We start from the raw sequence: 17,776 nt of genomic DNA on the forward strand, positions 1-17,776 counted from the left end.
CACCTCTCCCTTGGCTTCAGACCCGAGCTTCAGCACAAGTCTTGCTACCCTGAGTCTGTGAAGCCGGGCTGGAGGTTTGCTCTGCCTTGCTCCAAAATGCTGTGTGGACATACCCTATGAGGCCTCATTTCAGGTGTGGCCCCTTTAGTGTCTGTTAGAGCCATCTCAAGTGAAGGATGTGTTCACACATCAGTTTCAATGAGGTTTTAACTCAGCCTCTGACAAGGTTTAACCCAGCTCATAACAGCAGGACTTGAATGACTGGGAATTAGTAATTTTTCTAGCTGGAGCCAGATTTGTGAGCCATAGGCAATTTTAGACACACCATGTGGGTGTTTAGGATTCTGGTGGTGCAGAGGGTGGATTATACTGCGTCAAAGTCAGCCTGGCTCCATTGAAGTCAGCAGGGTTACGCTAATTCACACCAGCCAGAGATCTAGCCCAGAGTGTTAACTGTACAGATATGACTCTTCCACCCAGACCCATGCTTACCAGGCGCTCAAGAGGCTTTGTGAATTTATCACATCAGTCTAAAATAAAACTAACTGAGACAAACACAACAGCAGAGAGGGCATACGCTTTTCGGACTACATAAACTAGTCCCTGTTCAGTCTGGCTGGTGCCAGTTGATTCTCTGAGCTATCTTGGTAAAGCACTGGCTTTTGCAGTGTCACTGAACTGTTTCGTATTGCTTTATGTTTGCTTCTGGGAAACAAAGAAGGACAAACCAGTGACCCAGGACACAGTCTGTGCCTCTTTTTGCACCACATCTCTTGCTCCAGTGTGAACCATTAGTAAGTCCACTGTGGCTCCACCTTGGGAGGGACAAGCCTTGTGTGGAGGTAGTGGGACGAGGGACATGATTTGATTCTCCTTGTCACCAGGTGTGCGTCTATTGACTGTGGAATGTCACTGCCATGTGTCATTGCTTACCTCATGTCTAGCCTCAGTGATTTCATTATGAGCTTAAGGCCATTGCAGCTTGTTTAACCATTTGCCAGTAATGTGAAAATCCCCCTCCATTCGCTGATATTATTTCCTAGAAGGCTTTTCCACAGCAGTAGCAAGTTCCTTCTCATGCTCTCTTTCATAGACTGGATAGCTTGAGATCATTCATTCTTTCTGCATACCCTTCTCCTCTGGTCCTCTGATTGTGTTAGCTGCCCTTTGAGTTACTGCCAAAGGTCCAGATCCTCAGCTGAGCTCTCTGCAATCCTGGAGCAATTCTGCGGGCTCCTCGGGATTGCTTTGCAATCCTGGTGCCAGTCACCTTTCGTGGCTCTTCAGAGAGTGTCTGAACACATGTGCACTCTGGCCACACCTACTTTTGCTAGTCACAAAAGGCCCAGGGATGGCGTGGGGTCGGAGCCACTGTGAATCCCCAACAGATCATTTAAATCAGGTTCTGAGGATCTGGTCCATAAACTTCAGTACCTGTAACATCTTGTATCACAGTTATGCACAGGAAGAGTGTATCACAAGGTATGTATGTCTATCGAGGCCATTTCAGGACTCTGTCTGTGTGTATGTCTTATACAGACACAAGAAAATGAATTGTGACAGATAAGTGTATTTTTCCCCAACTAGAATGCTTCCAACTGAGCCACATACAGAACTCCCTTTACACTCCCCTCTCTGAATTTTCTTGCTAGATGCTGCTTCTAGGAAGATGTAGAACAAACAAGCGGAATGAACAATGCTTTCCAGTAACAGTTCACTTCCGTCGAGAGCTTCCAGGGCCCACGGTACTAAGCACTGCAGAAATACTCCGCTCTTTTAATAAAGGAGGAGCCAGAAGGGTGAGTGTTTATCTCAGCCTAGAATTCCAATTTTATTTACCAAACCCCCCCCCCCCAAAAAAAAAAAACAGATTTGTGGCAAACACAAAGAGTTTCTAATCCACCTCAGTGGAAAAAGGGTTTTTTAGGAGGTGGGGGTGCAGGATCAAATACAGCTGTGAGGAACAGACAGAGTGCTTACTGTTTTGCATGTTGATGTTTCATGCAGGGTCAAGGAAGAAGTATGAAGCATTTGCACTTAGGGGGTCTTACAAACTGGGGGCAGAAAGCTACAGAAGAAGGTTGTTCCCAAAGTTCTGAAATACCTCTTGCCAGAGTGCAGTTGCAGAGTGGGCTGCATATAAATTATCCATAAATAAGCTTAACATTATTAAGCAGGTGGAACAGGGCAAGGTCCAAGAAATTACGCAAAGAGAGTACACACAGAGACTTGTCGGAATCGTTCTTTGTTCAGGAAAGCTGGGCTTACTTTCTGAAATCGCAATGAGGTAGGACAGGGCACAAAACCAGGCAGCTTTGTGTCTGATTAACCTGTTTGACAGCATTCGTAGGTTATCTAATGCTACAGTATATATGTCTCAGCTGCATCACAAATGGATTAATTGAGGCCAATGTATAGGGTACAGGCCATGTAATTAGCAAGATAAACACACACACACAAAAGGAAAATTCATTGTGGTTTTACCCAGTGACTCTGAAGAAATGTCAAGTCAGGAATAAATGAGTAATGCAGAGCAGTGCTGATGGGTGTTCAGTGCTTCAGAGTTTCTGAGCAGGAGGAAAAAGATGTAGGCAATCCCTTGTCTCACATTTTAAAATCCTTTGACATATATGAGAGACAGATGGTATCTTCTGCCCAGGCAGATGACTGTGGAGTCAGGTCAGCTTAGTCTTCCCAAAGTAAGCCTAGCTTGGTTTTATGCATGCTGCCCATTCATTCTTTTTAACATTCCCCAAGAAACTGAAGGAAATTAAAAAAGAAACAGGGATTAGAAACCCCTACAAGGTCAGCGCTACAGATCAATGATATACGGAGGATATTGGAAGGCAAGGCTGGCAAGAAGGAAATAACTTTCTCTGCAGAGAGTTAATGAACTAGCCTTTCCACCTGGGGAGTCCTGTGTTCAAATCCTTTCTTTGGTCACAAGCGAAAATGGGACGGATGAGCTCATCAGAGTAACCGTGTGGTCTCATCATGGAGTCATGCAGTTCTGCATGATTTTAGCAGTTCCTGCTTGCGAGAGGCCTAGGGCTAAAATAGCAGGGATGTTTCCAGACAGAATTAAGGTCAAACTGCATGGGGGAGGTCGTGCGCCATTGCCTCACAATTTGCCTGCAAAAGATAATTTCATTAATCCCTCCCATACATCTCTCCCAGTCCCCACAATCATGCATCTGCTTCCCAACAGTCAAACCTTTAATGGATGTGCAAGATCATACCACAGCAATGCAACTCCTTGGCTTGTAATGTGTGTAAAACACTGGGACTCCTTAGGCTAGTGGGGAAGAAAACTGTCCAACAGAAGGACCTAAGTGTGTTTCCTCAAACAGTGTATGGCACACTAGGTACAGGGTGAAAATCAATACAGGGAACATGCCGAATAAGTGAATACAGAAAAAAATGCATGATTGAAAACTACTGAAATGTTGGTAATCTGGCAGAAAACTTAATTTCAAAATATATGTAGAGGTAACCTATCCTACCTGTCTTAGCCTGGCATCTGGAATTTTAGATTTTAAAGACTAAACCACATGATAAAGCTTCTTTTCTGCCTCCCGGAAATCCACCTCTCTGAGGTCAGGAAGGATTGTACTTTCCTTCCTCTAGTCTGGCAGGCAGGTAAATCAGCCTTTCTATTTTAGGCATATCTAATGCACTCATCACCAGGCATCCAGGTTAGCCTGGATGTGTGTTCCTCAGCCTGTACAGAGAAAATGACCTCATTAGACTAGATCAAAAGCCTTCTCTCTCTCTCTATAGTTCCTAGAATCTGAATCCTTTGTTAACTGGAATCTTAGTAGCCATCAGGTAATGTCACTTCTCATAACATCTACTGAACTCAGATTGTTTATCTGAGGTCTGTTCAGCTCAGCCTTCTGAGGCCTTGTTTAGATTACAAGTAGCTGAGTTCAGGTTGGGTTTAGCTGGTGTTTGTTACCTAAACCTGATCCAAACTCAGCACTTTTCCTAGTCAAAATAAGGCGTGAAGTATGGTTTGTTTTTCTACCTCCTTTTCAAATGCACAAAACCAAAATGTGAAATGGTGTTGATGAGGTGGGAGAGTACTGTGTGATGTAAGTGTTACTCGCAATCTGGAATAATTTATAAATTAACAAATATTCAAGTATTTATAGTGAGGTGACATTACTTGCCTGCACCTCTCAACATTAACCCTGAAGGCATCTCAGAAAGAAAAAAAGCACCCACCCAACTCAGACCCACTCCACATTTTGCTGACTTCATAAAAGAACCAACAAGGTTACAGAACGACATTTATTACAACTGAAATGTTCCTGGAGTTCCTGATGACAGTCTCTCCTCAACTTTAGCAGGTAGTCCTTACTTTGAAACTAATTTACTGAGTCAGAGTTTTTACATGGGAATGTATTGGAACATATGTGCAAACGTTATGACATATGCTACAACACCCCCCCGCCCCCGTGAAGAATTACTAGGGGTGCAAACGTCCATTTAACAGAGGCTCAATAAACTAAAGATGGAGTGTTCAGACCCACTGAACTGCTTGCCTGCTGGTGTTTTTTCCTGGCTAGTCAGGATTGCACTTGCTATGCCAGTCACCTTTCCAAGAAGGATTATGCCATGCCTTCTAAAGAATAAAAATCTACTACAGAAACACAACTAGCCAGCAAAGAGTGAGTAGGAGGCAATAATTTCCACAGAGAATGAAGCAATTAAGAAGATCAGTTCAGATGAAGTAATCAGTTCACTGGGGAAGTGAAGTGCTGGAGTGAAGTTTTTATATATGAAAAAAAAAAACTAAACCAGATAGTGACTGCAGTCACTATTTCCTACCACTTTTGTTGTTGTTACTTTATCAAAGAAAGGGAGGTTAAAGAGTGGGTAGTAATTTGCAAGGCAACTTCTTTCGTATCGCTTAAAACCAGGAACATTAGATGTTCAAGCTGGATTGCTTCAGGTGTCACAGAGTGGATGACAAAGAAACCACCAGGGTATGATTATTTGGAACATTGATTGACAACATGTTCTGTAGTTTGAAGTCCATTTATGCAGTCGCAAATAGGATTGTGTCTCAGTCCCCATTTATGGAGGTGGTAGGTGCATCTGCCATGTGATGTGCAGGTTCAAAGTGCACCATAGTTTCCACGGGAGGGAAAGGCCATTGGGTTCTCTGGTTGATGAGATATTTGTTTGGGATGTTGTCATCCTTTCAACTTGCTCGCCATTGATCTTTGGGCAGGTGGGACGGACCCTGAGTCTTCAAGCTTTTGCACTGAAAGCCAAAAAGGTTTTCTATATTTGAGATGGAATCTTGGTACATTATTTAGGTCTTCATATATTGGGAAATATTTGTTCCCTTGAATACAATGGAACTCCCAAAGGAATCTCAGGTCACAATGAATTTGGGATTGGTAGATGTGCACCAGTACAGGAAGCCATAGTTGTGGCATTGATTTTTCTGTGCACATAATGATCCCTATGGTGGTGTTAAAGTGAGAATTGATGAGTGATGTGTGGGAGCTGTATGTCCAGACAGTAGAGCAGTGCTCTGTGACAGAATAAACAGGGCTAATGAAGAGGCCTGTAGGATTTTTGCATCGGCTCCCAAGGTCGCTCCTCCTAGTTTCTGGGTGAAGTTTACATGCATCTTTATTTTGTAATGGACAAGGCCAGTAGTGTTGGCTTTTGAGGATACATTGGACTCTTTGCCAATAGCTAGCTTCTTCCCAGGGAGGTACTGACAGTTTCTGTATGTAATAAACTCAGATATTCTTTACCGGTGCAGATGGGCTTGAGTCTATTTTCCCTCCCCCCCATTTCAGAGCACTTGCTCTTGTGGGACGGGTTGGTTCAGTTAGGGAAGCTGGTGTACTTTCTCCCTTCTGTTCACAGATTTTCTCTCTCAGCTTAGGTAATATGGAACATATTTCCAATGTGACCTCAGCCTGGTCTCTAAAACTGACTGCGCACAATGTTCCTGGGTTTGCAGTTTTGGGCAACCAAATATTCTGGCTGCCCCACATCTCTGATTTGCTCATGCAAACAGCATTTGTATAGGCAGATCAGGAAGTTAAATACAGAACCTGATTTGCATACACACATCAGAGTTTTGAGGTCCATGAATTGCACAACCAAAACTGTGAGCATCAAGTTTAGAGCCAGTTTAGAAAAATTAACTTGTTACTTGTCAACAATACGAGTTGGAGTCAGGTCCCTCTAATTCACACCTACACAGAGCAGAGAATTGGCTGGGGCCTCATCTCTATTCAAAGATGCATCAGCTCAACTAAAGATATGTGTTTAAATCAGTTTAGTTAAAGTGGCGCAAAACCCAGTGTGGACACTCTGTAGCTTAAAATTAAGTTTAACGGGTATAAATGAGGTTTAAATTGAATGAAGAGAGTCTACTACTTAACCACATTGATTTAGAACAGGGGTCGGCAACCTATGGCACGTGAGCCGATTTTGAATGGCATGCTGCCTGCCCGGTGAGAGGAGGAGGAGGAGGAGCGGAGGGGCCGGAACGCACCAAGCTGGAGGAAGAAGGACCAAGCTTCTGCCTCTTGCCCCGGCAGGGGAGAGCGGTGGGGGGGGTCCTGGCCCTCCGCCCCACTCAGCCCCCCCGCCCACCGCTCTCCCCTGAGGGGGCAGGAGGCAGAAGCTTGGTCCTGCGGCAGCCAAGCTTCCCCCCTCCTCCGCTTCTTCCCACAGCTTGGTGCGTTCCGGCCCCTCCCTCTCCCTGCCGGCGATGGCCCTTGCGAGGGGGAGGGGGAGTGGGAGCAGAGCCGAGCCGAGCGGCAGCGTGCTCCCTGCTCCGTAGAGCAGGCAGAGAGAGGTAGGGATGGGCCTGGGGGAAGGGGGTGGAACAGGGCATATCCCTCCCAGCCCCCTGCCATGAGCCGCTCAGGACAGGGGGCTGGGAGCACCCCCACGAGCCGAGCACCCCAGCCTTCTGCACTGCACCCCCACACTCCCCAGCCCTCTGCCCTGACCTCGAGTCGCCCCCAACACCCAGCCTTCTGCCCTTCACCTCCACACACACCCCAGCCCTCTGCCCTGACCTCGAGTCGCCCCCAACACCCAGCCCTCTGCCCTGAACCCCCCACACACACCCAGCCTTGTGCCCTGCACCTCCACACACCCCAGCCCTCTGCCCTGACCTCAAGTCCCCCCCCAACACCCAGCCTTCTGCCCTGCACCTCCACACACCCCCAGCTCAGCATTTTAATTTAATTTTAAATGAGGCTTCTTAAACATTTTGAAAACCTTGTTTACTTTACATACAACAATAGTTTAGTTATATAATATAGACTTAGAGAGAGACAGACACCTTCTAAAAAACGTTAACATGTATTAGCGGCACGCGACACCTTAAATTAAAGTGAATAAATGAAGACTCGGCACACCACTTCTGAAAGGTTGCCTATCCCTGATTTAGAAACACACCTCTAGTTAAACCAGCACAACTTTGGAAAGGAAAAAAGACCCAACTTTCCTAATTTTGAAATAAATGTTCATAGGATCAATGTGTTTAAGGCTGTCAAGGCTAATTCCCTACTCTGGCACTTTGAGTGGAGAAGGTGGGGACCTGCAAGGACTCTAAAAATTAATACTGCCCACTCCAGGCTTGTATTAAACTCCCAAGGTTACAGCTTTTCTCTGACCTTGGATTGGTAGATGCTGCCACCACCCAAGTGCAGAACCCCTTTAAGAGCCCAAGAAGGCGTACTTGAGAATTCCTTCCTGGGGGGTACCCTCCAGCCTTTTCACGTCCCCCCAGGGAAGCGCTGAGAAAGAAATTAAAAAAAGGAAATCAGCTGTTGCTATCAGCTAATTAAACAATGTGCACAAACCTCTTAAGACACAAAAATCCAATTCTGTTCTTAAAAAAGGAAAATGTTATTAATAAAAAAAAAAAGAAAATACATCTGTGAACTCAGTCTATCGCTAGATTTTAAAAGAGCAACTACAAGAATCGAGCACCAAGAATCTCTTTCTTCAGGTCCAGCTTAAAGGTTACAAGCAAAACAAAAGCACTTGGGGTTAGCACAGAGGAATCCACAAGCCATAAAGAAATCAAAGGGATAAACCTAATCGTGTCTTCCTAGACGTTTCCTGATCTACTTGCATATCTGGGGTTTTAAATTAGTAGTTTTTAGGTATGATATTGATGATTTTTTCATACCTGGCCAAAGCTGCTTACAGCATAGCTCTGCCCTGCCTGCCTGTCCCCGGGAGAACAAAAACAGACAGACAAAAGGGGAATCTTTCTTCAATTTTAGAAAGTTCTAGCCTTCCCATTGGCTCTTTTGGCCGGGTGCACACTCACTTCCTTTTACCTATGCACAGCAGTGAGACTTTGTAACCCTTTACAGGTAGAGCAATTAGAGAACAGCTACTAAGAGGGATTTTATAGCTATTAGCTGGCTGGGTGTCCATAAAAGGGAGCTACCCACCCTCCATTTATCACAAAGGCTGATGTGTTTGGTGAGGGAAAGACAAACTCTGTAGGCATTGCTACAATGTAGACCCCAAACGTTCCTGGCATTTGGGAGTGTGTGGTATCTCCAAAGCATGTTCATGAAATAAGTCTTATCTAACAGTGTAATTACAATGAATATACTTTGAATGCACAGTATTCAGATCCAAGTGCAGTGCATTATTCTCCTCCTTATCAAAGTGGAATGCATTTATAAGCATAGTCAATGTGATGTAGATGACATTTTCCCCCAAACCCTTTGACTCCATCTGGGTAGTTGCCAGCTCATTTGCCCAAAGCATACAAAAATGGTGAGACAATTTGATATGGAAAAAAGGAAATTCTTGGCTAGGACTCAGCAGACTTTGCCTGCCTCGCAGCAGAGGAGGGCATGACTGCATTCTGAACAGTGAGCTATACACTTGGTTAGAAGAGAGCTTGCCAGGGTTCACAATGAATCAGATTGAAATGAAAAATTTTATTGCCCAGCCATCTAGCCCATATCAGCCAGCTGTTTGGCTTGTCCATTCAAGGCCAGTTTATTGCACAGTCTTTATTTTTATTTTAAAAGCATCTGGAGATTAAAAATCCTCTTTGGCATTTGGCCACCTTGGATAGTAATCCAGGCATGTCGTCTGGCCAGACAGCTCCGTTCTTGTCTAAGTGGGTGGATCTAGGTCTGGTACACTTTTCTCACTTGCGCAGACATGGACTTCTGGCTGCCTTCCAGCAGCTTCAGGATCTTTACAATGTCCCACACTGTGAGTTTGCTTGTTCCTTTCACTGTAAGTATGACACTTATGCACATCACTTGGAGTCTTTCAGCTTCTACCAACTTCTGAACTAGTTGTTCATACTTTTTTAAAAAATTCTTCTCAGGCCTCAACTGCAATGGGAATTAGTCCCAGTTTAATCTGTTAGTTTAGCTGCATCACTGATATGGACAGCAAAGGTGCAAAAGTATCAGTGGAGCTGGTAAACTACACCAGTGCAAATCATGGATTTTCTTGTCTACAGTGGGCACTTGCCCCATGCGGCTACATTGGTGTCTGGCCATTGATTATTGGAATTGGAGCAAATTACTGAAGTAGATGAGGCCTATGAGAACTATCTCCAATTACCACTACCTACCATCATATATGGCAGGAGACAGTTCTATGAAAAATGGTCTTTGAAGTGTGTGATATATACATTTATTTTTGCACACACTCGAAATTACAAACATGCTAAAAATTGCATTGCATCTGTAACAGAGCCTTGAAGAAGCTGTCTGTGGACTCCTTAGACTTTGGTTGCCTGGCAAAGTCTGATAGTTTAAAATGTACATGTAAAACCTTGGCCCCAAAAGCAGAATTGATCTAAATTTCTTCTTCTGGATGGTGCTAGACTGTGGCTGGGTCATCCCCTTGATTCTGGGATAGGTTTGGAATACAAAACAAATTAAATAATAAAATGATCCTATGTAATTCCATACATGTAGAGCCTTTTGTCCTGCAGGATTCTAGAGTGCTTCCCAAACAGTGAGCCACATTCATCGCTGTGCTCTGGCTGCTTTGTGGTGTGCCAGTGTTGCAAAGTAGCCACAAACTTAACTGGCAGCTGAAGCATGCTGGTGAATCTGACTGTCTCTATATATACAGGTGTTACTTCACCTGCCATCTCCGAGGCACCCAATTAACAGTATGCAGCAAAACTAAACAGCAAGTGTCCTGAGGACAGAGGAAATAAGGCAGAATATCTTATCTGTTTTATACTGTAGGGGGAAATTTAGGAAGCATGTGGAGAAGAACTTTGGGTTTCCATTCCCTGTAATCAGGCCTACAGGGTACTACAGTTGCAGCCAAGAGGGCATTTTTGATGAAAAGGTAAACAAGATGAATAAGCAATTGTTCTAGAAATCTAGATCCTCAAGATTCAACCAAAAGATGCAGTTTAGGATCTCCTAGTACAACTGAAACGTACGGCCAAAGTCTAAGGTCCTCAGTTAGTGTTAACTCAATCCCTCGATGGTAGTTTTGCCTGGATAAAGACTGATTAAAGATGTGAGGATTTGGCCCATTATATTTTTTGGCATGCCAAGAAAGAAGAGTCTTGACATAGTGAAGGATTACACTATTCCTGAATGTAGGGTCCCGGTATTTGGGGTGCTGGGATGGTAGCTTCCTCAGCCCTCCTTGCCTTATTCTGTCACCATCATTAGATGAAAAGGAGGGAGCCTGTTCCATGTGACCATTCTTGCATTTCAGCAGAACGTGATGGATGTGTGGGGTAGACAATTGTGCAGTTGTGGTGGGTCAGCACTTCCTGAGTCAGAATTTCTGCTTGGGATTTTTGTTACATTCTCCTTTACCTGGTCTTAGTCCAGAGAGGAAGTGAGCAGCTACTGAGCACCTGTAACTCCCACTGAAGTCAGACCCTGCATTTAATAATAGTAATGATTTAAAACATTACCCAAGAGTTATGGAAAGGATAAACCCTCCTGCTTCAGGGCATAAACCTGCCTTTAACTGAGGGGGTGTGTGATGCTGTATGGTTAAAGATGACTATTTTATATCGTTGATATTACCATTGTTATACTATTGCAACAAATCTTGCACAGTGTATCATGTAAGGCAGTGGTTCTCAAACTAGGGCTGCCGCTTGTTCAGGGAAAGCCCCTGACAGGACGGGCCAGTTTGTTTACCTGCCGCATCCGCAGGTTCGGCCGATTGTGGCTCCCACTGGCCGCGGTTCGCCGCTCCAGGCCAATGGGGGCTGCGGGAAGAAGGACATGCTGGCAGCCACTTCCCGCAGACCCCATTGGCCTGGACCGGCGAACCGTGGCCAGTAGGAGCCGCGATCGGCCGAACCTGCGGATGCAGCAGGTAAACAAACCGGCCCGGCCCGCCAGGGGGCTTACCCTGGCGGGCCGCGTTCTAAAGGTTGCCGATCCCTGGTGTAACGCTTCCATTAGTTCTGAGTTACCTTAAATGGAATAATATTATCTGCCAAGCATGTGAGAACTGTACATTGTTTAAAACCCTATTTGTGTTATAGATACCTTTTTTAAGGTAGATAACTTTTGATTTAACAATGGTTGCCAGAGCTCTGAAAACCCTGCTCTGGTCTAGTTTGTCTTCCTCTATGGTTCCTTACCTGCCTCCTGTCATTGAATAAATCTTTATAAACACAAAACAGCTGCTGGATACTAGCAATAAATGCAGAGTCTGCTCCCCACCCTCAAGTAATGTGGACAATGACTAACACACGTTTAGCCTCCAGACCTTACTTAAAGCATTCTGAAATCCTACACACTGGTGGGGCGCAGTCTGCCTGAGACAATAACATTCACATTAAAAATAATCTCTGTTTGTAACGGCTACAAAATGAACATTGTCTTGCCATGTGACTTCTTCCAGCCCCAGTCCACCACGAACATTCTGAATGTTGTGGCTCTTGTCTAGTGCTTACCATCACTTGGATGACTTGTACCTGAAGATTTAAAAAGCAAAATAGTGCACCGGGAAAAGAGAATCAGGTGCCGTGTTTTAACTATAGAGGAAAAGCGGTTTATGTAAAGCATACAGGTGTGCTGAGCATACACTGGCCAAGCACAACATGGTGAGCAGCTAGAGCTTTCCTTCAAAAACAATGAGCCACAACCTCTTGCAGAAAAGACCGTGCCTTATTTTTAGCCAGAAGGCACGTCTGGTTTGGCATTTGATGATGCTGACTCACTAGCTTCTGATCACAAATATAATCTCGGGCAGGTGCAACGGACTCTTCGTTTGATCTTATGAATTTGGCATGACAACCAGGCAACAAGGCATGGAATGAGTCTCATAATTGGGATACTCCCCTTGGTAAAGTAATTTTGGGGCTGGATACGGCTGCCCAGGGATGGGGCTGATCAGCTGGATATAGTGATGGAGGACCCAGTTGTCCTAACCAAAAGAGTTAAGAGTCTTGGCTCTGGAAAGCTACAGGGGTAGCAGACTATCAGCTCCTAGAGAAAGGGGTTGTGAGATGTGTAACACTTAACAGGATTCCTGTGCTAAGGAGATAAGCTTTTGTGTGGTACTCGATAAGGTAGTGCTTGTGGATTGGGACTGTGTCAGGTTTCAGAGTTGTTTCTGAAAACCAGTCACTATTCTTTCACTTTCGTATGTGGGCAGATATTTAGTCCACAGTTTTCTTTGCCTTGTAAATACCTTTATAGACTTTTTTTACACATAAGTGGTTGCTGTCTTCAGTCTTTGAAACAATAATTGGGAAAGGGGAAAATCTCAGGGCCTGCCTAGACAGAGAAATTTGCACTTGACATAGACTATGTTGCACCAGTGCAAACCCCTAATGCAGGCATGCAGCACCAGTGCAAGAGAGAGCTTTACCAATGAGATTTGCCTGTACAGCACCTCTACACTTCAACGCGGTTAGCAGGAATGGCATCTATAAGATACTGTTGAAAACTGGCTGTCCACAAAAGGTGCTCTCCCTATTCAAGGAGTTCCACGAGGGAATGAAGGCAACCATCCACTATGAAAATGGAACATCATCCAAGTTTAGTATTGATACTGGTATGAAGCAAGACTGAGCCTTAGCGCTCACTGGCTTTGACATCTTCTCTATTCTCCTTAACTACACCTTTGGAAATGATCGATCTAACATATTAATTGAATCAAGGATGAATGGCAGCTTGTTTAACATCAGACAGTTCCAGAGCAGAAGGCATGTCACCGCGGTTACTAGTCGGGATCTGCTTTTCACAGATGTTCCTGCATTGGTCTCTAACTCACCTGATGAATTGCAGATCATGATGAATAAGTTCTCTGATGCATGCACCAAGTTCGGCCTGGTAATCAGTATCAAGCAAACAGTTGTCATGTCACAAGGTACCAACATTCCACCTAAAATCTATGTCAATTATGAAGCTCTGGACAACATGGATCATTTCTGCTATCTTGTCTCAATTCTTACCAGTTCACTTAACCTTGATAGGGAACCTGATGTTAGAATCAGCAAAGTTTCTGTTACCTTTGGCAAACTTACCTCACGTGTCTGGAACAACAAGTTGCTAACCCCGACAAACAGACACTTTTGTCTTCAGGCTTCTGTCCTTAGTACCTCCTTTACAGTTGTGAAAGCTGGGTTACATACTCCAAGCAGGAGCAGAGATTGAACCATTTCCACCTCCACTGTGTTAGAAAAATGCTTGCAGTTACTTGGCATCAACAGATCACCAATAACGAGATCCTTGAGAGAACTGGCCTACAGTCTATGCAGACTACACTGGATGTCGCTGGTTGGGACACATGGAGCGCATGCCTCCAGATCATCTGCCGAAAGCTGTGTTCTAGGGGCAACTTAAGAACCGCCCATGGCACCGAGGAAGGCCAAAGCTCCGATACAGCGACAAGGTCAAGCAAGGCCTCAAAAAAATTCAGCATTGACAACTGGGAAAATTCTGTCCAAAATCGTTGAGTCTGGAAAAGCCAGGTTAAGACTGATGCTGTCACGGCGGAGAGCCATTAGAGAGCCCAGGCTGAGGCCCGCAGGCAGGCCAGGAAGCAGAGTGTGCTTCATCTTCCATCTGGTGAGTGGGCCTGTAGCCACCGTGGAAAGGTGGACCAACTTTGTTGCTTCTCCTTTCATCTGAGATGTTGGATGGATATAACCTCTACACTGAGGGCTTGCACTGGTGTAGTTACACTGTTGTGCAAAATCCCCCAGCATAGAAAAGGCCTAAACTGCACACCTCCAAAATACACTGCCAAACATCTTAGAGGGAAGAGGATCTTTAGCCCTGACTCTGGTTTATAAACAAAATGTGGGTTGATCTGATGGCAATAGCTTTGTTTTGAATTAAGTTCTTTAAAAGGCAACCCAGCAGATTTCCTTGTCACGGTCACTACTAGGGCTATATTGAAAGCCATTACAAAGATAAAATGAGTAGTAATATATACCCAAAAAACAAATTTGGGGTTTCCTATGAACCTTTCCAGGTTTTCCGGCATTTACCATAATTGGCGGTAGAATCGTTAGAGAGTAAGGCTGGGATTTAAAAAGCACCTAAAAGATTTAGGAGCACAAATCCCACTGATTTTTTTTCAAGCTCCCGAGCGTCTCAGGTGCTTTTGAAAATCCAACCCTAATTTCCTATGTGGCTGTGTGAAGTAAGCTGGACTGGATCACTGCTAAGTGGATCTTCCTTTTGGTTGACATGGCAGAAAGAGAACAGGTGACAAATGAACTCTTCTGGTTTGCCTGGGATTTATAAATCACTAGGGTTAGGCTGATGTACAGAAATGTAACTGATTTGTTCTCTCAGAGAGAAGCTGAAACACTGAGTCAAATTTAGAAGTGACATAAATAGTGGTGTAAGTCTTATGCCGGCAAGTTAGTGTGAGTGTAAGTTCCAGGCCAGGGATACGGAAGGGCATAAGAAGTAAATAGACCAATGAAAGCAGTGGGAGCATTCTTTCTCCTACTCTAACACCTTCATGCTCTTCCTGTTACACTGAAGGGACAAGAGCAGGGTTGTAAGTTACACCAACTTGTCCTCCACACTTGCACTCATCCACCGCACTCCAGGCACAGTGTAATGTGATTTGTCATGTCTTCATACATCACGCCCTGTGTAACTCAGGAAGCTAAACCTAGCTGTGTTCTGTACTTATGTGTATGAGAGAGACAATGTGAGACAAACAAATCCGAAGGTCGGGTGGTTCATTCAGGCCTGCCCATAAAAAAGCCCTAGAAAAACCCCTCCAGAAATCTGGCAAACTCAATAAATGCTCTTGAAATTATTCATTCTACTTTTTTCTGTTGTTCTTTTGGGCTGTTTAATTCCATATGGGAAAAGCTTTTTATGTGTAAGAGCTTTTCCAGAATTGCATATAACCTGGTCCCCTGCTTGATTTCAAACTGCTTGCTCTATTTTTCCTGCTCATGGGTTCAAGTTCATTCCCATTGCACTTTGTGGACCTGACACATCACTGAGGTATCTTCTCCTCAGTTTCAATGTTTGCAGCTCTCCCTAACCTCACCAAAGGGTAACCCTTACCTGAACAACTAGGAGCAAGATTGGTTGCCCTCTAACAAATCATTTTCTTCCATTCAGTGTCTGAATTATAATGAACCAACTGAAGGAAAATAATCCTTTGGTGCCAGAATCTCTCCCTTATTTAAATGTATTTGGTACCCCTTGGCTCCAAAGCTATTAGATAAAAATATACAAAATAGGATTCTATAGAAATATAATAGTCCTGTAGAATATGATAGAGAATAATAATTTTTCTGTAGGTTTTCTGAACCATCTGATAGAATTGTATTGTTCTCTTAAATTATATAGGATGGTCCCAAAAAACAACCCACCCTTTAAAAAAACACACATTTTATTAAATTTCTCTAGGACTTTTTCCTGTAAAGGATGATTCATCGACATGCCTGGTTATTCCCTTTGTACAATACACCATGAGTCTGTTCTGTTTTCTTATGATTGAGATACAAATCACAGGAAAACTTCTCTCCCATGGTGCTGTGGGTGGTTCTCAGTAAACAGGAATTCATTACAGAAGGCTTTCAGTTATTAAAAACATGCTAGTAAATGCCAGAAAGCTGAAAATCTGATGTACTTTCACATCTGTTGTGCCATCACCATCATAAATGCTTTCTAATTAACAGCCATCTGATTTCCTTTCCTTTACTAAGCAGTAAAATAGTGACCGATGCAGAAGGAAAAAACAAACATGCAGATAAAGTATTACGTTTATACAACCCCCCAGTCTTAACAGAGACTTTGTGTGGCGATATTAAAAGGTTATTTATATTAGGATACAGCTGAGGGATGAATATGAGTGAGCGCTCAGCAAAGGAATCACAGCTGTTTCCTTTCTTAAACTTGCCTTTCTCTAATTGCTAGGATTAACATTTAGAACAATAGCCCCTGCATTAAAACACTGGCAGGCGAGCCAGGGCAGTGACGCACTGTTTGCAGCAGCTAAAACGTGAGCCTGATGAAATGCAGTTTGTATGTGTGTGTTTTTAAAATGATGAATGGAATAGATGTTCGTGATTTTTCTTCGGACTGCGACTTGAATGGAAAAACATACTAATACTAATGTTTTAAGCACAGTGAGAATCGAGCATATTTTGTAATCTTATTCATCATTAAGTAAATTTCATTTACTACTTTTAAAATCTTAGAAACTCTACCTTTTTTGAGATGGATAGAAGTTGGTCATTTCCAAAGTAGGCTACAGCTGTGCATAGCTGAAAGTGGATTGAAGTCAGAGATGGAATTAGTGCTATAGCAAGGCATACAGTGCTCATATTTAATGTAAACAATCATCTTTATCTTTCTAATGCTCAGTATATGATGCACAAATAGAAAAGAAGGGACATTGGGTAGGGTCTACTCTAAGAACAGTTCGCAAAACTTTTCCACCATCTTTAATAGTCCTGTAGAGTTAAATAGATATAACACTTCATGCAGTGAAAAAAAGTAAAAACTAGTGTTGAGCCATGATTCAGAACAAGATACCAGGACTCAAGGTTCCAATCTACATGTCTGAAAAATCAAATAAAGTTTATTTCTGAACAGCGGTGCTGGAACAATTTGTACGGTGGGGGTGCTGAGAGTCATTGAACCAAACTGTAAACCATGTATATGATGGAAACCACTTCAAGCCAGGGGGTGTGGCAGCCCCCCCCAGCATCCCTAGTTCCAGCACCTATGTTTCTGAAAGGCACTTGTAGAATCACAATATGTAAAATCAAGAAACTCTGCTGTCATGTGTTTGTGATGTTTCTTCTCATGAATGTCATCATGGCTTCTGAATTACTTCGTCTTTTGACCATGCCTTAATGAACTCTTAACCCTGATTAATTAGCAAGTGGTGAGGTCATCTTACTTTGCTGGTCCCATGCATGCAACCAGAAAGATGAGTGCAGAAAGAGGAAATTCAGTCATTGCCTCTCTTATCACCACAGTGGGGTGGAGAATGTTATTGTAACAACAGACAATATTGTATTGCATTAAGGTATATATAGTGGCTCCCCTTTAAAAAGTTCCCTATTTAACAGCTGTTCCCACACAAGGACTTCCTGTTTTAATATAAGGCAGACCTGTGGTATCTCAGATGCCACTCAGGGCAAATGTTGGCATAAACTGGCTTTTTAAAGGCAACTGCTGTAGCTAGACTTTAGCCAGCTTGAGGGCTTGTCTACATGGGAATGTTCTACCGGTATAAGCTACAATGTGAATTTAAACTGATACGGTTATCAGCTCCACTATGGAGAAACTTATTCTGGAATGAG

Source organism: Terrapene carolina, unplaced genomic scaffold, assembly GCF_002925995.2.
Source record: "Terrapene carolina triunguis isolate 2854851 unplaced genomic scaffold, T_m_triunguis-2.0 Scaffold131, whole genome shotgun sequence".
Taxonomy (NCBI): Eukaryota; Metazoa; Chordata; order Testudines; family Emydidae; genus Terrapene; species Terrapene triunguis.